Source organism: Amphiura filiformis, chromosome 20 (genome assembly GCF_039555335.1).
Source record: "Amphiura filiformis chromosome 20, Afil_fr2py, whole genome shotgun sequence".
In the NCBI taxonomy this organism is placed as follows: domain Eukaryota; kingdom Metazoa; phylum Echinodermata; class Ophiuroidea; order Amphilepidida; family Amphiuridae; genus Amphiura; species Amphiura filiformis.
Genome location: NC_092647.1, coordinates 47,840,584 through 47,865,046, shown reverse-complemented (window position 1 = coordinate 47,865,046; position 24,463 = coordinate 47,840,584). Strand labels below are relative to the sequence as shown.

At 36.3% G+C, this 24,463-nt stretch overlaps 1 long non-coding RNA gene across 4 annotated transcripts in view; it reads left to right on the top strand.

Annotated features, from left to right (window-relative positions):
* LOC140141873 (uncharacterized) overlaps positions 1 to 23,178 on the top strand; it is a 50,840-nt gene extending 27,662 nt beyond the window's left edge. Inside the window, exons 3-8 of one of the 4 annotated variants that reach the window (XR_011857475.1) lie at positions 15,500 to 15,804; positions 17,650 to 17,838; positions 18,256 to 18,403; positions 19,284 to 19,885; positions 20,508 to 20,641; positions 21,763 to 23,178. This is a non-coding gene — a long non-coding RNA (uncharacterized lncRNA). Of the gene's footprint in view, positions 1 to 14,866; positions 15,805 to 17,649; positions 17,839 to 18,255; positions 18,404 to 19,283; positions 19,886 to 20,507; positions 20,642 to 21,762 lie in introns of those variants that run through there. The other 3 variants (XR_011857474.1, XR_011857476.1, XR_011857477.1) reach the window with 3 other exon arrangements.
* The last annotated feature ends 1,285 nt before the right edge of the window (positions 23,179 to 24,463 follow it).

Genomic DNA, 24,463 nt, shown 5'->3' with positions numbered 1-24,463 from the left:
GACCGGCCATTTGTTTTAATATTTGGGGCCCATTATATTTGACCTATGTGGCTCATGTACATACAAGGACATATAATGCTCACGTGCAATCAGTATACTAGAGCACTGTAGATGCTATATTTATGAGAAACAGCCAGCCCTTTGTTCTAACATTTGGGACTCTGGGCCCAATTATGTTTGACTTCTGTGGCCCATGTACATATGCTAAGATATAATGCTCATACAATGTATGCTATCAGTACAACATAGGGCATTTGTAGCTGCTCGATTTACTAAGTAACTACTGGCCCTTTGTTTTGGCCCATAATAATATATGGGGCTCATATATTATATAACAATATGATTCTTAGGTATATAAAATCTGTGTACAATCTCTGAGCTCTGAAGAAAATGGCTGGCCCTTTTGTTTTTTTTTGACATTTGGGGCCCTTAGGCTCAAGTAGGATCAACCCGATCATAGAGGCAAATGATAAAAATCCTCCTCCCGAAAAAGCTATTCCCTGCATGACCTCCAAGTCTCTTGAAATAGAGTGCATAAGGGCCTGGCTTCAAAGCTAGAACCCTTGAAGCTACCAACACAGGATCATTGCCTTCAAATTGGATGCACTATTGGAGTTTGTTCCATCTGATGTCCATTTTTGGTTCTTTCCCAGCCTAGCTATCTACCTTGTTGTGCCATGGTTAACTTTGTTGTGGAGTCAGATAACTTGCTATCTGTATATCTCCTACCTCCTACCCTATGTTCTCAAGCAGCAGCCCGGCAGTACACCAGATCCACTGCATGAAGGCACAGGAGAGTCCGAAGGAGTATTTGGCGCTTCTAAGGTCTGCACTCCACAACTTGAGGTCAAATTTTGACCTATGGTTGTTGCATGGAGTACACTTAACTATGCCATTTCATGGAAATGAGATTCCTAGCACATATAAAATTTATTTGGATTTTTGAAAATAAAAAAAAATCACTGCACCATTAGCTCAGTTGGTAGAGCACCAGCTTTATTCAAAACTGGTGGTCCTAGGTTCAAATCCTGGATGGTGACAGTGGATTTTTTTTGTAAAATCTGAATGAATTTCATGTATGGTAGAAATCTCATTTCCATAAAATGGCATAGTTCAGTGTACTCCATGCAATAACCATAGCTCAAAATTTGACCTCAACTTGTGGAGTGCAGACCTGAGTGTCAACTACTCCTTTGGGCGCTCCTGTGCCTTCATGCAGTGGATTTGGTGTGCTGGCTGGCTGCTGCTTGAGAACATAGGCCTTCCATGTTGAGAAGCACTCTTTGCCACAGGTTTCACAGGTATACTAATGAGCAATCCACTCCTGGCTATTTACCCAGCATCCATGGTAGCTTAATGGTCTTTCCAGCTGTCACCTGTCTTTTCATGTGATGTGTGTGCATGCATGTTCATTGATACACATATGTAACCCTGTTGACTGAATGATTACCTGTGGTCAGCTTCCCAAATACAAACATTTTAAAGCTTTTTTACAAGTATATTATGTCATCAGTAATAACAAAGTAGTGGGTTGCATTGTATGTCAGGATGGGGGAGGCAAATTCTATAGTAAAATTCATGTTTTTTTTCTCTGAAACATTTGGATTTCAGAACTTTTCATTGATCTGTTTACCATCTAGGCAAACCCTGTAAAATTGATCACTTCAATATTGGAAAGCTTAGCATAGTCCTTCTATTTTTATCCAAATTTCTGAAGTAGGGGATCTAATTCACTTTTTGCTCCGAAGTTCATTATGCAGTAGTGTTTCAAACAGATGGTTGTAAAATTTAATCATTACTACAATTTATTTTGATTTTTCTGCTTATGCAGAAGGGTATCCTAATAAAAAATGCTAATCTTAAAGGCTCCCTGTGAACAAAAGGGGAGTGATTGTGGCAGTTAGGGGTAAACACCCTACTCTTTTTGAAACTGACTGCATTGTATGGGTAGGCCTACATGATACATACTTTTATCTCTCCTTTGTTAACACACTCAAGACAGTGCTGTGCACTGTGAATTGGGTATTTTTTAAACTTCATTTTTGTTACAGTAACATCACATTCAAAAATAATTGAAAAATGTTATTGATTGCTGAAAGGTATACCAAAAATATGGTCTTTGTTGCATAGAAATACTACAAGATAGATTATTCTTCAAACAGTGGTAATGATATGGTTTACTGGTGATAAGATATTGTGTAGTTGTTGGCACTTTGGCGTAGTCAATATATGCATGCAGAATAAGATGTAAGAAAAAAAAAAAAAAAAAAAAAAAAAAGAAAAAAAAAAAAAAAAAAAAAAAAAAAAGAAAAAAAAAAAAAAAAAAAAAAAGAAAAAAAAAAAAAAAAAGAAAAAAAAAAAAAAAAAAAAAAAAAAAAAAAAAAAAAAAAAAAAAAAAAAAAAAAAAAAAAAAAAAAAAAAAAAAAAAAAAAAAAAAAAAAAAAAAAAAAAAAAAAAAAAAAAAAAAAAAAGAAAAAAAAAAAAATAGAAAAGAAAAAAAAAAAAAATTGTTAGCGCTTTGGTGTAGTCATTAGTCAATAATGCATATAAAATAAGATGTTAAAACAATGTTTGTGTCCCTAGACTATAGAAATTTGTTATTAGCACAAAAGAATATATTATTTTCATCACAAGAATTCTAGCAAATTTATTCTACATTTTGTGATGAAAAAAAGAAGCTTGAAACAATATTTCAACATAATTGTCAAAGCAAGTTGTGTAAAAATATTCTGTGAGGAAAATACCTAATATGAAGCTTGCATTTGATTTTGGCAGATACTGACTTTTGGCCTTGCATGGAAACATGTAATCAAAAATTATACCATACAACATGTGTTGTTGAACATGTTGCACTTTTCAGGCTATGAGCTTGTGCAGCAAAATGTGTCAATTTTTAATTAACTTATGACTAAAACAAGGTGAAATCTTTTAAATACAACAAAGAAGCACTTAGAAGTTGTCTGCTGTTTAAAATAAAAGGCCCAAGTGGGCACTGCACCATCAGCCGGGAGAATATGATCTGTGAGTGTTCAAGCCTTAGGTAAGAATTCTCTAACTCTCCCAAATAGTCAGTTATTATTGTCATGCAGAAGTTTAATGTTGCTTCTGGATCAGTCACATGCAGCTTTATGCTGGGTATACATGATTTAAAATGCCATTTAATAAGTCACACAATATTTTTACTTATATTTATGACTTTTCGCCCTGATGTGACAGTGATGTCAATGAGTTGAGATGGCTGCTTAGCACTCGTATCTATTCGGCATCTTTAAGCATGTGCACGTCTATGCTAGTGCTTTGACCGAAAGCTAGCAATTTGAAGCTGTGCCCAATGAAATGTGCACTGACGTCACTGCCACATCTGGGTGAAAAATGGTATTATAGATGTTATGAAAAAATATTCCTCATATGATGTAGTTTGAATCTTACCATATGTTGTAATCATAGACTCAAGTGAGAAAAAAACTATTAGGACGCACCATTAGATTCTCAGGGTGGGGGTAGGAAGTTTTTGAAAAAAAAAACTTCACCCACTACATGAGGAAAAAAAACTTTGCCCACCAACACTAAAAAAACTTCCCCCACCTAACTGTGTATAATGCATGAAATTAAACAACAACAAAATCTTTCCCCGACCCCAACCCCCCGAGAATCAAATGGTGCGTCCCTTAGTAGGAAGCTTGCATTTGATTTGTGCAGATACTGACTTTTGGCCTTACATGGAAATATATAATCAAAAAAACATCAAAAGACACATTGTTGTCATAGCTGTCGCACCTTTCTCAGTCCATGATTTTGTGCAGCAACATTTGTCCATCTTTAATTAACTTGTGAATAAAAAGCAATAATGACATACAACAAAGAAGCAGTTGGTGGCTTTCTGTGAATGGTGAAGTGTTGATAGGAATTACCAATGTGAATGGATACCAGTGACTCAATGAAGCCGTTGCATATAGCCATGTATAAAGGGCAGCATGATTTGTAGCTGAAACTTGTGATATATCCTAATTGGGATATCATTGTGACAGGAGAGATACGCTGTGGTGTAGTCATCATTGGAAAAAAGGACTGACTGGCATGATAGCCAATAATTACACAACTTTGGATGCTGATGTTTCAAAAACGAATTGAAGACCCTTGTCAAATTATGAACGGTTTCATCTTTGAAGGGCAACACTAACAATCTTTGTGTACCACCACAGAACTTATGAAGGATGAATTACTGCAAGATTTTTCAAATTGGAGTGAAAACGTAACAAATCCTGAAGACTATCCTGATGATGAATTCAATTTCATCCATTATGAAGTAAAAGACTCACTGACAATAACACTGAACTGAACTGAAAAACTACAGAATATCACCATTTCATCCTGATGATGAATTCAATTTCATCCATTATGAAGTAAAAGACTCACTGACAATAACACTGAACTGAACTGAAAAACTACAGAATATCACCATTTCATCCTGATGATGAATTCAATTTCATCCATTATGAAGTAAAAGACTCACTGACAATAACACTGAACTGAACTGAAAAACTACAGAATATCACCATTTCATCACCGTTTTCATTGGCAACTTTACAGTCTAACCAAGATCTTGAGATTTGAACTGATAGCGTGGGGAAGAGCGGACCTCTGAGACGTTGGTCTCTAAAGCCTTATAGGCGCCCCATGCATGATTGTGAACTTTGATGTTTTGTGAGCCAGTTCTAGCAGCAATCAAAAGATAGGAATTCTGCATAATATTGATTATTGACTGGAGTTCTGCACCTCTTCAACCATCTGCCCAAGACTTTAGAACATCACTGGAACTTGGAACCTTTCATCATTCACCATTCACCATTTCTGAAATGATGTACACCAAACTCCTTTGCACCAAACATTGAATCTCTTGTAACTTGTTACTCATTCAAATTCATATCAAGGAAGATGAAGTAACCATGGTAATCTTTAAACATGATTTCCAAATCTTTATCAAAGTTGTTATTGTCATTATTGTTTAATGCTGCTTCTGCACCAATCAAATATAGCTTTATGATGGGTATACCCTGGATTATACTTTAAGCACTGATTCCGACTGCCAAAATTTACAGCCTGGGCCATTTAGGTCCACTCGACTACACTAAATCATCACTGTATATCTAAGGCTGTGTGTCATGGCAGTCTATAAAGCACAGATAGAAACATGCAAATCACTTAATCAGTGTTTAATGTATACTCTTGAGTAAAGCAAAACATCCTTAAAAACATGTTTGTTTCCCATAGGCTATACAATTTAAATGATTGTAGGCCCTAAATGCCTTCGCTCACTTGTGAGATGAAAAATACAATTTTGCCTTAACTGATGAGTAAAACAAAATGTTCCCACCCAACTTTGATATAAAATTGGATCGGTTGAGCCAATATTTATTGGTCGAGCTATGAGTTTTAAAATATTGGACGAGACGTAGTCGAGTCCAATATTTTACAACTCGTAGCGAGACTAATAAATATTGGGCGTAAAGCATCCGATTTTATCATTATTATGTTTTGGATACAATATTATCACAACTTGGATCCATCTAAACATAATAATGTATAAAGGTGTACATTAAAATTAGGAAAAAAAACAAGTCCGCTGTCTTTGGCAGCAAAAAAAATACGCCTGATCCAAACACCCTACCCTTGGCATCTTGGGAGAACAGTGTTTTAAAAAAATTATCTACCCATGTTAAATTAAGATGTCAAAAAATTAAGATGTAAAAAAAACCCTCCATTCAAATCTACATCCTGCAATCTGTGTGGGAGATTAAGGTCATGTCTACCATGCATAGAGGGTGTATGGAATAGCCCAGTATTTTGATGCATAGACAATGCCAAAAGTCACACAGCATGGGATATTTAGGTCCACTCTACACCAAATCATAATCACTGCCTTTGAAATTAATCTATCTTCATGAACGTTTCTATCAATTTTGTTGAAAATAAACTTCAATCATCCTCACTGCATGCACAGATTCTATAGTCATTGAAACACTATTTTTAAGGATATAGTACTTTGGAATACACAAAATGTATCAAACTTCAAAGTACGCAACATTGGAATAGGGAAATCTACTGACAGTGAAAATTGGCCAAAGGGCTTTCGCCCACTGCTATTCTGGCCAAGATGCCCTTCAAAAGTATGATTTACATACATATACGGGTAATCTTATTGAGGTGATCATTAGGACTTGATTAGTATTAATAGCGTTGTAGCTAGGATATTTTTAGTGCTGGGTGGTATTTGATGAAAATTTTGCATATTTGGCCAAAATTGAAAATTGGCAAAAGGGCTTTCGCCCACTGCTATTCTGGCCAAGATGCCCTTCAAAAGTATGATTTACATACATATACGGGTAATCTTATTGAGGTGATCATTAGCACTTGGTTAGAAACAGGGTTGTAGCTAGGATATTTTTGGTGCTGGGTGGCATTTGATGAAAACTTTGCATATTTGGCAATTTTTTGCCAAAATGGACCAAATTCTTGACTAATTCACTCAAATGGTGCAATTTTGGCCAGCTAAAATTGCTGCTGAGTGGTGGGCTCCAAAACTGAGTGTAGCCCGCTGTAGCTACAACCCTGGTTAGTAATTTTTATTCAAATTTGATGACTCTTTAATAAACAAATTGAATTTCTAAGTTTTTAAACATGAATTAATTCATACACAAATGGCAACCCACTACTTTGATAGTTGGCTTCCTCAAGTACATATCTTTATGCTGCACTGGTGGATGATATTGCAATATTAAATAACAAACACATTCTTCCATTTTAACATTGAATACAGCAAACACCTTTTTTCTGCATGATAGCCAACATTTCATTATATGTTCAGCAATGTTTGTTCTTAAGTTTAAAATTCAATACCCTAAGATTTTTCAAAAACATTTTACCCAGGTTGGGAATACATGGTTTACTGATGTCGACGTAATATGCATATGTGTATGATGTTATGTGTAGCTGTTATTGAAGACATCCTTCTCATCAAATATCTAATTTTGCCTTAAACATTGGGATATGAAAGTGCAATAACCACTTCTTCTTAGTAGCTCTCCTTTGAACTTTTTTCCAGAGTGGCGATCTTTCTTTAATCCAGGACTCCAAGCTTGAACACAGTATTCCAGGTGTGGTGTGATGTAAGCTCTGTTGGTGACACTGTCTCTGTTAATGAATTTGAATGTATGTTTAACCCGCAGATTATTAGTAATCATTATGGGCTAATCAGTGATTCACAGCAGCTTAGAGTGACAAGAACCCTCTACTAAATCATCATCCTGAAAGATGTTGATGTACACGGATTGAGCTCCATATCTCTCCAACTACACTGTCTGGGAGTCCATTCCAAACATGGACTGCAACATGGACGAAAGTTCTGCCGGTTCTTGAGACTGGCTCAGTCAGTGCATGACTTAGCATTTAGAGGCTGGTGCGTGTGGCTCGTCCGATCACATAATGCTTGGGCAGCAATGCTTTCAAGTCTGGTGGGCACAAGCTGGTGTGCATCTTGTAGAGCACCGATGCAGCAGCCACCTGTTGTCTGTGATGTAAAGAGGGGATGTTAAGATTCTTGCCTGCTGCTCGACAACACCAATAATCCTCAATGCTTTGCTCTGTATGAAGTCAAGGAGCTTCAGGGTGGTGGTTGAGACACTCATCTAGCACAGTGAGGCATACTCGAACACTACGAACCTGGCCTTTGTAAACTGTGGCTCTCCCTTTCACATCAAACTTGTTAATTGCTACCCTTCTTAGTGCCTTCTGGGTTGCTTTAGTACATTGTACACTCGACTTGCAGTCCCTAGTCAGATAAACACCCAGGACTTTCTCTTCCTGTATGGCTTCAAGTGTAACACCTTGCATTATGTAATTAACTTCTGGGTTGGCGTTTCCAAAATGCATAGTTTTGCATTTCCCTGTGTTGAATCTAAGGAGCCATTTTGTAGGCCATTTCTGCAGCTTCACTTTGTAGTTTTGTAACTAATCTGCTGAATGTTTGGCAAGATTGGGAAAGTGAGGAGCTTGGATTTGGCTGTAGTGACATGTAACATGTTGTCTGTGTCACATATGATGTCTGCTCTTTGACCACATCTTTATCTATGTGGTCTGCTAATTGTTCGTTCACTGGGTCTCATGGAAGAACAGAGGAAAAATTACTTAATTATTCACTGAATGAGTCTTTGTTGAAGTTGAGCAAACGGTATTGTTATGGATTGCAACAACCCAAGGCCAAAAAATTTCCAGTCTGTGATAACTGTTTGGAGGTGAAGCACTTATATACTCAGATCATATTAATAAGTATTCATTGTATACAATTTACTTTGAACATTTAAAAACCTTATCAATTTATCAACTTGAAGTACTTATACTCAGAACATGTTAAATAACAATAATAAGCATTCATTGAAATGGGCATGATCCCGGGCGTGGTCCGATTTGTTTATGCTTTCAGTTGAATTGCTCCAGGGGTTTTAATATGAAAAGCAAAAAATTGAAAATGCACTACCTTCCTGTTGTGGTTACCGCAATTGCCACATTTTTGTTCCATGTATCTAAACGAAACACATGTCAAGTTTTTTTACAAAGTTTTGAGGGGTTACTAAGTGCAGGGATATTGACATTTCCTGCCCAAGTTGGGAGATAAATTCACTAGCATGTAGCCTCTGGCATGTAGCAGTAAATGGCAAAACCTTTATTATGTTTATTTATTTCCCAAATATAATTAAAACATATAGGCCCCAATGTTGCTCAAAATAATTAATAGACCCATGTAGAATCACAGTCGATCGAGATCGGTCAGGTCAAGAAATTGCTACTGGTGCACGTAACCCAGTACTACCTGTCACTTAAGGGAGTGGGGGTATATTTATGTGCTGCACCCCACACCACCATGGTTAGCTGCACATACCTCTGGGTCATTGCAGAAACGTCCACATAGCGATCCCTGGCAGATATTTTTTATCTGTACAATTCTGCATCCCAGTGCAACTGCACTTTGGTGTATCTTGTACATAACGCAAGAAGAAGAAGCAGACAGTCAGAAAGACGTTTAAAAAGTAACAAAGAAACAAAACACATGGATTCTTTCAGCATTTAAATATATTCTTATTTATTTGTTATTTAATTACTTGTTATTCAATGTTTAAAGTGTAGATTGATTGAAATCAAAATATATATTATTTTAAATCATGTTTCAAATATATAATTCAAGATTTCAAATTTATGGGCTTAATTCTTTATCTATGTGGTCTGCTAATTGTTTGTTCACTGGGTCTCATGGAAGAACAGAGGAAAAATTACTTAATTATTCACTGAATGAGTCTTTGTTGAGCAAACGGTATTGTTATGGATTGCAAGAACCCAAGGCCAAAAAATTTCATTAATGTTCAGCAATGTTTGCTTTAAATTTTAAATTCAATACCTAAAAGATAATTCAAATTTTTAACCAGCTTGGGAATACATGGTTATTGTTAATGATATATACCACAGCTGTTATTGAAGACACCCTGAAAAAGGGAAACTCCAAGGCATCTCATTTCAAAAACATCCAGTCTGTGATAACTGTTCTTGTTTGGAGGTGAAGCACTTATATACTCAGATCATATTAATAAGTATTCATTGTATACAATTTACTTTGAACATTTAAAAACCTTATCAATTTAGAAGGGCATGGTTTGATTTCTTCATGCTTTGAGTTGTATTTATAGCTCTGTATAAAAGTTATTAACTTGAAGTACTTATACTCAGAACATGTTAAATAACAATAATAAGCATTCATTGAAAGGGGCGTGATCCTGGGCGTGGTCCGATTTGTTTATGCTTTCAGTTGAATTGCTCCAGCGGTTTTAATATGAAAAGCAAAAAATTGAAAATGCACTACCTTCCTGTTCTGGTTACCGCAATTGCCACATTTTTGTTCAAGGTATCTAAACGAAACACATGTCAAGTTTTTTCACAAAGTTTTGAGGGGTTACTAAGTGCAGGGATATTGACATTTCCTGCCGTAGTTGGGAGATGAATTCACTAGCATGTAGCCTTTGGCATGTAGCAGTAAATGGCCAAACCTTTATTATGTTTATTTATTTCCCAAATATAATTAAAACACATAGACCCCAATGTTGCTCAAAATAATTAACAGACCCAGGTAGAAATCATCAGTCGATCGAGATCGGTCAGGTCAAGAAATTGCTACTGGTACAACGTAACCCAGTACTACCTGTCACGCAAGGGGAGTGGAGGTATATTTATGTGCTGCACCCCACCCCACCATGGTTAGATGTACATACCTCAGGGGTAATTGCAGAAACGTCCACATAGTTGATCCCTGGCAGATATTTTTTATCTGTACAATTCTGCATCCCAGTGCAACTGCACTTTGGTGTATCTTGTACATAACGCAAGAAGAAGAAGCAGACAGTCAGAAAGACGTTTAAAAAGTAACAAAGAAACAAAACACATGGATTCTTTCAGCATTTAAATATATTTTTATTTATTTGTTACTTGTTATTCAACTTTTAAAGTGTAGATTGATTGAAATCAAAATATATATTATTTAAATCATGTTTCAAATATATAATTCAAGATTTCAAATTTATGGGCTTAATTCTTTCGGGTTTTGTTTAAATGAATTAAGCTTCTAGGGCAAGCTTTGTGGAATGATGCAAAATGCCTTTGTGCAAATTTGTTTTTAATGTATAGCAGCAGAACATGTAAAGTCTGTACAAAAAGAAACTCAGCTGAACTAATAATTCAGAACTAATAATTGTTTTCACAATATTTCAACATACAAAGGAGGAGGATTTAATTACGCGCATTTTGGTACCCCATTTGTTCAATTTGGTTCAACATTATCAACACAGCAGCGTTTTGAAAGAAAAATACCCGAATTTAAAAGTTGCAGCTATTTGTATTGATTTGAAGTCAGCGCGAAGATAATGGCGTGTTTTACGTGCCACATGCTTGTGTAATAACCATTGATGGCTGTAAACTGCAACTTTTAAATTCGGATATTTTTCTTTAAAAGCTCTGCTGTGTTGTCAATATTGAACGGCATTGGACAAATGGGGTATCAAAATGCGCGTAAATAACCCATCATTTTCTCTATGTTGAAATATTGTGAAAACAATTATTTGTTCTGAAGCTATAGGCGTATTTATAACAGCTGAGTTTCTTTTTGTGCAGACTTTATATTAACAGCACAGGTTGAATAGTATAATGGTAAACTATTTTTGGTAAGTGAATGATTAAGGTATAGGAGAAGCTTTTCCAAACCAGCATATTTCCTAATTTGTATATGCAAATTTGGCGTTGCTGAATGAATGACACACAGGGAGCAGTATATTCTTCTCTAAAATGTTTTGGCAACCTCTGTGAGTTCAGTAATCTGGGATATTAAATTTGCCACTTAATGTAAAGCTAAGATGTAAACTAACAACTATCGGTATCCATTTGAAACAAAATCATGGGCATTGTCTCTTTATGCCAGTTTTTCCAGCACAAAGTTGTGGAATTATGCAACTTGAACTGCAAATTAGAACTACTTTCCTTGAGTTGCTGAATTTTCAATGCTGTAGTTGTTGTCCTTGCCCCTATCATATATATTTATCTTACTTGTCACCAATGCGCTATAATGCAAAAATAGGCACAAAATCGGCCAGGGGTGTAATACCTCCTTAATATTAAAATTGGTAATTAAATAATGCCGACTGGAGTTTATTTGAGTTACTTATTCACATGCATGATTTTTCCAAAATTTTACAGTACAGCCGAGCAGCTGCTGTGTTGCTTTTACCAATCAAAAATATGCATATAGGGTGTATATCTGACAATGAACACCATTTCCTCAGAAAAAAAATAAATATCAGAAAACTCTCAACTACAATTAGACCAAAATCCAATAAATAAATGAAAGAAAAAGTTTTTAGTAGCTAGTGTGTTGGCCCTATACAATTAACACAATTTCTTCAGAATTTCTTCAGAGTATTTTTCTGCATCTGGAATTCAATCATATTATTGCGGTCAATCTTGTGTATATATGTTTTCCCCAAGTGTGGACACCCTCTAGATCCCACCATCTTCATTGGTCATCAAGTCCGGCTGCCCGGCGTAGTGCTTGGTCATCAAGTCCGACTGCCCGGCGTAGAACTTTTATGTTTTGGCACCTAGTAGTTTTTCTATGAAAAACATGACCCATTTGGACAGCAAAAACCAAGGGGGAGGGTCTTATTGGAAATGAGGGTATGGGGATGTACGACAGATTTGGGGTACATTTTCAGCCATTTAGACTTGGGTGGATTTTCAGCCATTTTGGTTTATTGATGGCCATAATTTCATGAAAATTTGAAAGGGTGTTTTTTTCTTCAAAATTTTCTCAAAAAAGTGCAAATTTTTCTTTACACAAATTTGCGAAAATTTATAAAAAAATTGGTAGAATTTCTAGTCCTTTGGTTTATGGTCGGGTACTTTTTGAGGTATCAGCCGTTCATCCCTACCCAAACCAAAGTTGAGACCCCCCGGCAGCAACATTCCTGTAAATGTTGGTCTCAAATGTGGGACTACCCACTAGATTCCAGCATCCTGATCAGGTACCCCTACCATACCCTTACCTAGCCTTTGTCAGAAGCTCAGTTTGGCTTGGTTTGTGAGGAGCAAGTGCTTGGTGCGAGCCAAGGGCATCTGTGCACTGCAAGTGCATAAGTGTGCGCTGCAAGCACATCGGCGCAAGAGATTCCTGACTTGTGTGAGCATGGTTCCCTGTAGCTCATTTCAGCTGATGTTATTCTCCTATGCTTAGCTTGGACAGGTTGGGTTAGTCTCTGAGTTTCCCGTCTGTGATACAAGACTCTTCTATACCAGTTTCAACAACATATCCTATTGTCTTGATTAATCTTACTGGCTCTTATGGATACTTTATAAGGATCTCTCACAGATAAATTGCAAGTTGGAACAAGATGACAGAATATTTTGGCAGGGTGATGATGAAGGTGATATGACTCTTGGGGATGGTGTTGAGGATGGTGACTTGATTAATGATAACACAAAATCAATAATGAAACTTTAGGAACTGCATTTTATTTGCGCGACAACTATCATAGTACATGCACAATAAGGTTTCGGACATTTTGAGGTTGGGCACAATACCTGAATTGAAGAAGGGCCCAACTCAATTTTTTTTTAAAAAATGAGTTAGACCCAGCATTTTATTGCCTGCAAACTGTTCTTTCTTGTGTGTGAAAGATGAACCAAAATCCACTCTCTAAATAGTCTTCCACATACACTTAATCATGGTTTTCATGGAAGAAATGCCCAACTCCATGGAGTTTGGCCCATCTTCCACAAATATTGGGTCAAAGAGGAATTTTGTTCATCCAAGAAATCTGCTTTGCACTACAATAAACTTTCTTGCTAACATATTTTCATGCTTCTACTTGTGCAATTAATGGATGATTATCAAATTTCTGTAGCTATTTATAACACATCTGCTTATGGAACTCGCACCTATAATATATTAGTGGAAGAAGGGCCCAACTCCAGCTCGTATTAAGAACTGTACATTGCCATGGAAACATATATCATTTTGAATGTATGTAATATTGTATGTTCATGTATTAAAGGTCCCTTGAAGATGAAAATATTCCATCTATAAAACTTTTACAAATATTTAAGTTTTTTCTTAATATCTCAAAAACAGTTTTGATGAAGTTGGGCCCTTCTTCCACTTAGGTATTCAATTATATTGATTTGGTTTAGGAATTCTAGTTGAAGCAAGGCTGTTAGCTGTCAATATGTACCCAAATTTAGAAAATACTGTAAAAGTAAAAAAAATAAGCAAATTCAAAATTAGTACATTGCTATGGTACGTGCATCCCTCCTATACAATATATGTTAGCGTTTGTATCGTTTGTCTGGGAAGATGCCGTGAGAGTACGATGCCTCTATTGAATGTCATAGTGCCAGCGAGGATTGGTTTACACGATGTCCTTCGTCTATGTCACCTCCGAGGGGACTGTGCCACTTGGTTACCCGCTATGGTGTGGGGCGAGAACATAAACAGCTGCACAGCGTGTTCTCTAACGTGCGCGGCCTTTGTAAGCTGGGCCATGAGGTGTCTTGTCTTGAGGAACGGGGCCCTCAACATTCGTCTTGTATCCGTTAAGTGTTCCCGACTCAGTAGTCCAGCTGCAAAGAAAGGCATATATGATGGTTATGCCAGTTTTATGAAACATTTTCTTTTGCTGATTATTGTTCTACGGGTGATGCAGAATGAATCTGAACCACCATGTACAATAGAACCAAATATGCAAGTTAGGGTAAGGGCAGTCTTTTGCACATTTGGGACTGGAGTATGAGGCACAACTATTATCACCCGTGGGATATTTAAGATAATACAGGGGTCAAAATTCAAAATTTTGTTAAATCAGGAATGTTGAGAAAGAATTTGACATCAATTTGAATGAAAATTGATTAATTTGGATTTCCTGATGTAACTTTATAAAAGAACAACTTGCAGCTGGACTATGCACCTACCTTGAAGTGGTTTTCGGGCTTATGATTGTGACTTGATCTAAACATACAAAATTTACCGTCACAAAAAACAGAAACCAGTTGGTACAGATGTTTTCTGTTTCAATTTATGTTAAAGCCATATTATATATAACAATTCCGTTTTTTGCACGATTGTAATCTACTTTAGTCAATAAAGATACTCTGCAAAAATCAAGACTTTAGGTGCTGTAGTTTGGTCAAAATCCGAGATTTTGAATAAAACGATGGAACGGGTGTTTTATTATTACAATGGAAATATTAGTCGAACATGTATGCACAATGCATTACACGGCGTGCAGGATACACATAAACACACCCAGAGGATTGTACCATATTACAACCGTGGGAGTAACATGCATGGGCGCTAGTAGTAAATTCCAATTTTCTATGCTTTACCTCACTTGTTCGGCTCAAAATTTTGTTTACATCTGGTCACAATTAACTAGAGGGTGCGATATTTGTTTGTCTGTTTAACCAGTCAGTCTGGATGAACACATGCTTTGGTCCTGATGGGACCAGGCTATTGCTCAAACCAAGCTGTCAAGCATGAAAAGAAAAGAAAGAAGGAAAAGAAAGAAGGAAAATAATGTCCATTCACAACAAATCTGTACAATTTTGCTCTTGGCATTTGGGTCTAGATGTGTGTGGTGGTGGGGTGTAGGTGTGTGTGTCTTATATCGGGTTAGAGAACTTGAATAACCTGGTATCTGGGTCTAAACTTCTAAGATTCCAGATGACAATCTGTGAGCTAGCTTCTGTGTCACTACATTGTCATATCAAAACTCCATATTCATTAAATATGTGAAGGATATTATTAACACTGGATCCACTCAACTTGTCTTCTTGTAACCCTTGTGAAGTCACATGATTAAAAGTATCCATTCATTCAACTAATTCAACCATTATCTCATTTTTGGGATTTTTGCAGGTACACTGAATATCAACAAAATACAACTGCTGGTGCTGGACTCCTTCGTGTAGCAGAAATATGATAACAGAAATCATGAAGTGAAGCTGTATGACCCAACACATACTATAACTAGAAGTAGTAATAGAAGAGAGAGTCCTCCTGAACCTCATCAGTGGATACAGCCTTTCACTATTGTAGAGAACCAATACTTCCATGCCTTTCTCACGCTCTGGTAAACCCGCTACATGTACATCACTGTTGCCTGTTCAAAAGATGATCAAGATTGAAGAGGAGGTCAAGACAAATAACAAAAAGAAACTGAGGTAAGACATACCTAGAAAACATCTGTTTTGACATTGTTCACAAAACATCTGTTATGTTGGGTTATATATACAAAGGGTATATAAAAAGGTATAAAAAGTGTTCTTGACACCCCCCTGGCGATCCCGAAAAAAGGGAAAAGAGAAAGGAAGAGAGGAGGGAGGAGGGGGTGTGGTACAAGGGGTTAGAGTAGGAGTGTCTCTCACATCACCATGAGAGCGAGGGGATAAAAACTACAATAAGTTTGTAATTTGGGCCGCTATATTGTTGGCCTACAATGATGTGTGGACAAAGAAATTTTGCGCACACTGGCTCTGTTTTTTTTTACCTTTTTTTTAGCTTAAATTGTCTGAAATATAAAATTTTCTGTGTACTTCACATGCAAATGTCTCAAATAGGAATAAAATATGCTTGTCTCTGCCACTATTGATCTTAGGCCTCTAAAAGTATGTACCCTTATCTTTAAATCAAAACCTGGCTACTTGAATACATATGCCTTCCTCACGTGGAGATTGGGGGCCTCCGAATTTTGGCCTGGCTTAGGGCCCCAAAAAAGGTAAATCCGGCATTGCATGTGTCAGTGTCCTCTCCTACTCTGTATTGATAGAAATGTTCTGACAAAATTTATGATTTACATTTTCCTATTTTAGACCAAAATGAACTGCATTTTGGTCCATTATCCACAACAAAAAAAAAAAACCCACAAAATACCACAATGAAAAATGCCGCGCATTCGTGAATCCAGGGTCTGCGATGACACAATCAACCTAAGTGTTATATGCTCACGGAATTGCTGCCCATGCAGTGATAGCCTGTGTAGCTACCGGTCCGTAATCATGTGGTTGGCATGCGAGGGGGTCAAAGGTTGAATCCGGGGGTGCCAAGTGACTTCTTTGTTCATCTTCTCTCCTTTTTCGTATCTTGATCTTTAACTTATCAAAAGTGTTAGGGTTTTAAAATGCCAAATTGACGCAAAGTGCATTTATCTTGGTAAAGCCATTCTGTCAGTAGATCTGTGAGACGTCCCTTTTTTTTCATCTCAAACATGAATCTTAAAAATATTATAATTCCATCCTTTCTATATGTAAGCCTTAATCATTATGAGTGCTAGGGCAACTCCTCTCATGCCTGAAAAAACCTCCTTAGCTGGATTAAAATAACGGGACAAAAGTAACCAAAGTTGTAAAACGCCTATGCATTTTCCTTTGGCACGATTTCAGCATTTAAAATTGCAATTTTTTCACGCGCTTCATGCATGTTTGTCCTGTTAATGTTCTTTTTATTAGTAGCAGATCAGTGGACGATTTGGAAATTTTGATCACTGACTCGGTGACTCTGGTTCATCTCCAAATTTTAACATTGAAATAGCAAACTTTCGTGCACTACGCACACACTTTTTCACATTTTCGTGTGCTTTTCCTGGTAGTGGGACAGCTTGGAAAAAACTTTACAGTTGTGGGGGAGGGATGTCTTCAATCCAATTAGCCAGGGTGGCAATTATGTTGCCATGCACAGGTGCCAGCAAAAGGTAAATCGGGCCATACCAGCAAAATTTATTTCTGAACACCCCTGATGTTATACTGTGTAACATGAAAGCAGCATTTGGTGGTTATGTTATCAAATGTACTTAATAATTATGTTGGACTATTAGTAAATCACAATCACACACAGGGACCGAGCTTGCTTAGTATTAAATACTAACTAATCTTTGCAATAGAAAAAGCAAAATTATATGATGCATTACTTCCAAATTTCCTGTAATACTTAGTTTCACTTGTCATGTCTAGTTAGATTAAAACTATTAATACACTTTGAATTATTTGAAATTACCGGTTTAATTTCCTCAGGCAGGCAATCCCAGTATTGACGAAGATGACAATCCATAAAACGATGGCAAAGATGACTGGCTTGATATGGCAGAGTATGATGCAGCAGTGAACAACACAGCATTCAACAACTGTGGCCAATGCGTGTTTTTGCTATAGCACTCTACATGCAGTTAACTAATAGATATACTAAAGGCGATCGACTTTAAGGTATACAAATGTTCATAGAAGATGTTGTTGTTGAAAACAAACAAGTTGTTTAATTGTGTACTCATAAGTCAATGATGCATGTTCTTTACGTGTGCAATAATTATGAGCCATGGGTCGTTAAAATTGGGGATCTTTAGGCAGGCTGAGAGGGGTTTCTGGCAGGCCCATAGGGGTTATAACATAACAGCCTTTGCATCTGGGCTTGAGATTGGAATTCCAATTTTCTTTTCTCACAAAGTAAGGGCTAAGAGTAAAATTGTACAAAATTGTGTTCGGGAGTGGCCTTCTCTCCTTCCTCTTGCACTATTTATTTCCATTTCTTGCTTTGTTTATCTGGGCCAGCATGGTAGTTAGAAATATACTGATAAAAAGAATACATTGTTTAATATTGCTTTTTCTTTTCAATCTTTCATTTAGGGCCTACAGGCATCTTTCCACACCTATTGCTTTCCACACCTAAGGCATCAAAATAAAGGAGTTTGCTACACACCTCAACAGTGTTCAAGAAGACTGATGACCTAAGGAGCATGATTCTTTACTATATAAATGGACAAAACTGGATGAGGTAAAAAGCATAATCATTAATTGTCTTAAATTTTGCAGACCAAAAATGCTTGCAGAAATATTACTAATTGATTGTATTTTGATTCAAAGTATTTCAGTCAATTTGAAGATGAACAAACACAAGGGTGTGTATCTGTAAATAGGAATCTCCTGATGACTTTCCAGACAAAACTTTGAAATGGGAAACTTCAAATTCAAGAAATATATTTGAAAAGGCTTAAAACAAAGAATTGCTTAATTTTTAGTAGTAACAATTTGCTTAATGTTTAGTCGTAATATATGCCTGGACATTGGATTGTATCAAAAATGAGTACATGTAGGATCTGGCTTTGACTGAGCTAAGGGTGATCTAGTCGGCATTTTATCTATGAAATCTTATAAGAGTTTTCTATGCATCAGAAGTCTAAACTAACTTCTAGACAATATCATCTGTTCTGGAGTCTGGTAGCATTCAATACTTCAAAACTGCACTATGTAATAATGTAATGTAACTTAATGTTTAATCTTTATTCACATATAAATATTTGTGTTTTCATCATAGGCCATTTTTCTTAATTTGATGTCGCTTTTGCAATTTTTATTTAGTATTTGTTTAGATTAGATTTAGATTCTCCTGACCCTTATCTTGCAGAAAGTGTGTGCTTTAAAGTGCTGGGAGGCTTAACAGTTTATGGGGAAGTATACAGATGTGCCTTTGATTTGATATGACTTTGGTTGGTTTGCATGCCCGATCTTGAACGATGTCATTCCAATAAATCTAATAAAAAGATTTTAAAAGTTGAATGAAAAGATATATTCAAATGGTAAAACTTTTGACAATTGTTTTTTGTCAAAAATGAGCAGCAGGTCTTAAATGAATTTTAATGTTCTTTTCTATGTAGACTGTGGAGGTAAATGTGGAAACTTTGCACTGAGAATGGCTATTGATGGAAGCGAAGAGGAGCTAGGATTCCACCTGGAAAAGAGGTGAAGCAGGAGAGTTGTACCGGTGGTGGTGACAGACTTTGATTTTGCTGACGACATTGCACTGTTGTCTGAGGAAAACAACAAGAACTGCTTCACAGAGTTAAGACTTCAGCTGCAATAGTGGGCCTGAAGATGAATGGAAGTAAAACAAAGTTCCTGTCTTACAATAACAAGAGAAAGCATCACAACAAATGATGGTGTAGTACTAGAGGGGGTCGATGATTTCAAATACCAAGGCGCAAGTAACATATGACAAATGTAGACCTATATGGAGATCTTCCAAAAATAAGCCACAAGATCAGGGAAAGAAGAATCCGGTTTGCTGGCCATTGTTCTAGAAGTGAGGAGCCCGCATCAAAAATGGTTCATTGGATGCCTAAGCATGGGAGGCAGAAACCTGGAAGACCCACTCTAACCTATGTAGACATTCTGAAAGATGACGCTCGATTGGAAGCAGCAGACTTCAGGATAGCAATGGAGAACATAAACTTTGAGGACACCACTCGAAATAAGTCAAGTAAGTAAGTTAAGTTGAAGATATTTCTTCCACAGGAGGTTTGACAATTTGTGGCAATTTTTTAGGCATTTTGGTGGCCATTTTGAAAAAGTGCCCTCTATTTAGAGTGTCATTTGACAAGGTTGCATACTTTTAAATGATTCCCCATGATTTGGAAAAAAATCACTATTTTCACCCCTACTGTACATCCCCAACTAGTATTAAATGCACTTGTGTGCTGTTCCAACAGCTCAAAGTTTCTTCACACATGTGAAGACAAACATTATTTTGGCATGATGATTAATACGCAAAACTATAAGAATTAGCAAATGATTGGCATGGTTGTGACGCTTCAAAAAGGGACCATTTCATCAACATTTCATAGAGAATAGCATGGAAAACCTCACATTTGTGAAATGAAATTGCACGGGGAAAGGAAAATTGTGTGGGGAACAAATAGCAAGTTTTGCACATAGCTTCCTCATCCATGGAGAAATATGGAGAAAGCCATGCACCTCTAGCAAACTTTGGAATGTTTACATATTTACATACTCAGTGGCAACAACACCACATAATTATATTGGAATCATCAGCCTGTCTTGTATTAAATGTACTTCTACTATGGCTACTGGCTACCTTGCAGCATTCTTCTACCTGAGAAATTCCATGGGTTCTGGGTCAAAGAACTGCACCAACTGCAACATTGCCATCTTTCTGTTAAGCGGTATCCATTTAATAACCTTGATCATTTTGTTAGAATCATCTGTGGAATTCCTGGTGAGATACATGTAGTTTTTGCAGCTTTTTCAATTCAGGCTTTTTAGGCTTAGAATCTACAAGATTCTTTCCTATTTTTCGTGTCAAAGTTAATCAAGGCATTATCTATGTATTAGGCCATATATTCCATTCAATATCCACACTACCCTTGTGGAAGAGTTTGGAAATATCTACCACAAGGGGGTTATGAATTTCAAATGCCAGAAACATGTACATTTGCAGCTCTATTTGAAACTCATCTTCCTTCAGTGGAAGACTAAGGTTAAATCTTTCTCAGAGGGTGTATGAAATCCAAATGGAGCTGCTGCGAATGTGTTCATTCCATTTGAAATTGATATCCCCTGTGGAAGATATTTGCAAAATCTAACATAGGGGTGGTGTGGATTTGGGTTACTCCTTCATGTAATTATACACAAAATTAGGGTTAGGGTCAGTTTAGGGTTAGGATTAGGGTTTGGGTTAGGATTAGGGTTAGGATTAGTTTACAGGAAATAACCATACCTACAATACCTAATTCCTGGTGAGATACATGTAGTTTTTGCAACTTTTTCAATTCAGGCTTTTTAGGCTTAGAATCTACAAGATTCTTTCCTATTTTTCGTGTCAAAGTTAATCAAGGCATTATCTATGTATTAGGCCATATATTCCATTCAATATCCACACTACCCCTGTGGAAGATAGTACATAGTACATGCATAAACTTGCTTAATATATTCAGTTTAGCACTGATGGAGTAAAATATAAAAATTCTAAATCATTTCATTCTAAAATCAGAACACTGAATACATTTTTAATTTGTTGAAATATCCAACAAATCAATTAATGAGGAAGTGATAATTTATAAATTAAAGAGAAACACAATGTCTTCCCCAGTCCTTCAAATTCAATAAATGAAAAACAATACCCACAAGAATCATGCAGTTGTTTTTCAAGTCCAAGCAATATTTTAAAATTTACTTTGTATTATTCAATACATGAGAAAAACATTTGTAAATAAAGCTAGTGATGTGTAATTTGTCATTGCTATCAGCAATTTATTATTAATCCTTATACAAATATGAACTGGATCTGACTTTTTAAATAAAAATTTGACTAAGCTTTTAAAATGTGTTTTATTTCAGAGATGCCTGGCATATAGGGCGATCTACATTGTATATAGTTGGCAGTTTTCTGCAAACTTCTCTGTTTTTTCTATCATGCATAAGGTGCCTTCACCTGACCTTCATCATTGTGAAAAGTTCTGAAGTGCTGAGTTAGTCATTGTACCAGTTGTCTGAGTCAGTGCACAAGGTTGAACAACACAAAATAAAAAGGAAATGGTAAGACTGCAAGGGAAAAATGCAAATATTTAGGCACTCATCTGGACACATCAGATGATATAAAGAGGAGAAAGAGACTGGCCATGGCAGCAAATGGAGTGAAATAAACAAAGCAGGAGACCAAAGTTGTTTGAACATCTAACGAGACTACCCAAAAAAAGCAAAAAGAAGTCAAGTTTTGATTGGATCAAAGCAGATGACAAAAGCATTTTGACCTCTGACCTAACTGCCAAGAGAGTTGTCATTGGCTGGGATGCCAAGTTTAGTGTAATCGATGATGATTATAGTTGACGTTCATGAAAATGAAAGATTTTGAAATAAAGGGTTCACCAGTTCCCTCATAATTGTTTTACCAAATTAACAAATTATTAATTATCATAAGCATTTTTGGCCACACATTGTTTGGTCACAATGGTTCATGTAAGAAAAGAAGCAGTTTTGAAAGTTGCACTTTGGTCCATTCAACTTTCAAACAATCCAGCAGGTCTGACATACTGTAGAATACATTCTGCAAGCTTTGTGAAATTAAAATGTTCCAAACTTTGATGCAATGTTTGACATTGTGGATTGGACCATGTGTAAAATAAAACCAACCACCAATAATTAATTTTTTACCCTCAATAAAGAGAAATTACTATAATAATTTGTAGAATATTTTCAAAGTTTATGAACAACTTACGGGAACTTAGAACCTGTGAACCATTTATATGCAATGTGATCACAATAAAGAATTGTCAGCAACTCGCCACTTCATTTTATTTCCCGACATTCTCATCATTGTGCTTGGATCAAGTCTTCAACAACTCTTCCTACGTTTGTACAGGAGCCAAGCGTTGTTAATTGGTGATGAATCCACAGTCCAATAGCATATAAGTGAACGCCAGGTTGCATATTACGCATTAGCACGTAAAATTCATCATGCCTGGAACTTTTGCGTAACATGGAGGTAGCAGCCAGCTAAACATTACTGCTTTGTTCAGTTTTATTGCTATAATATCAACTGATTGAGTGGCAATGACAAGCTGACATTTAGAGTGAAAGAATCATGTGAATTTAATGATCTTTAGCTTGTTTTCGTTGTTGAAACTATGTTTCACCATTGTTCAGCACAGATTAACAACTCGCGTTCGCCGTGTCTGTGTGGTTTACTACGAGCTAAAGCTGCCCTCGCGAAGTAAACCATGCGGATGCATCATTGTTAATCAGTGATCAGTGAAACATGATTGAATCCCGCTTTAAATGTATAGTAAACTAGAATTGGTATTCAAGCATTTTAGTATATTTGAAGAAGTAGTTTGGAACATATTTTTGTTAGTTCCTACAACTTACATTAATATTAAAGCCATAATGCACAATCTTTTAAAATGAATTGGCTAATTTTTTTCAAACCTGATATTTCAGCATATTTGTAATGCTAATTGGATTTAGCCAATTTCATTGGACTAGTAGGAAAACAGAGCAATTATGTAATTAGGCTTAATTAAGACATTAAAACCACCCACAGAACAACACAGTTCAGATAGTAAGTGGTATTTCTTTCATTTTACCTCATTCTTTTGACTTAAAATGACCAGAAAAACTTACTAATAACATTTCATAATATATGACAAAGAATAACAGGATTGAAATTTGACCAAAATCATGTACGGTATTATGGCTTTGAGGTTTGGACATGAAAGCAAGAGCAGTAAACATCATTTGCTATTGTCAATCACAGTCTACCAAAGATAACAATTCTGTGTTTTCATTTGTAATTGAATACCTGAGTGGAAGAAGGGCCCAACTCCATCAAAATTGTTTTTGAGATATTAAGAAAAAACTTAATATTTGGAAAAGTTTTACAGACAGAATGTTTTCATCTTCAGGGGACCCTTAATACATGAACATACAATAGTACATACATTCGAAATTATATATGTTTCCATGGCAACGGTACAGGTCTTAATACTGAGCTGGAGTTGGGCCCTTCTTCCACTAATATACTACAAGTGCCAGTTCCGTAAGCAGATGTGTTATAAATAGCTGCAGAAACTTGATAATTATCCATTAATTGCACAAATAGAAGCATGTAATATGTTAGCAAGAAAGTTTATTGTAGTGAAAAGCAGATTTCATGGATGAACAAAATTCCCCTTTAACCCAATATTTTGTGGAAGAAGGGCCCAACTCCATGGAGTTGGGCCTTTCTTCCATGAAAACAATGATAAAGTGTACGTGGAAGACTATTTAGAGAGTGGATTTTGGCTCATCTTTCACACACAAGGAAGAACAGTCTGCTGGCAATAAAATGCTGGGTCTAACTCATTTTTGTAAAAAATTGGAGTTGGGCCCTTCTTCCACTCAGGTATTCAATTATTATCCCATGTGGCTTTTGCATTTGATGTTGTTAACATTTTGAACTTGGTTCCTTTTAAAGCATTTTTAATGCAGTCATGGTCTGCAGGCCCATAACCATGTAATGCACCCTATCTAGGCGTACATACTGGACTCATTTCAAGTGGAG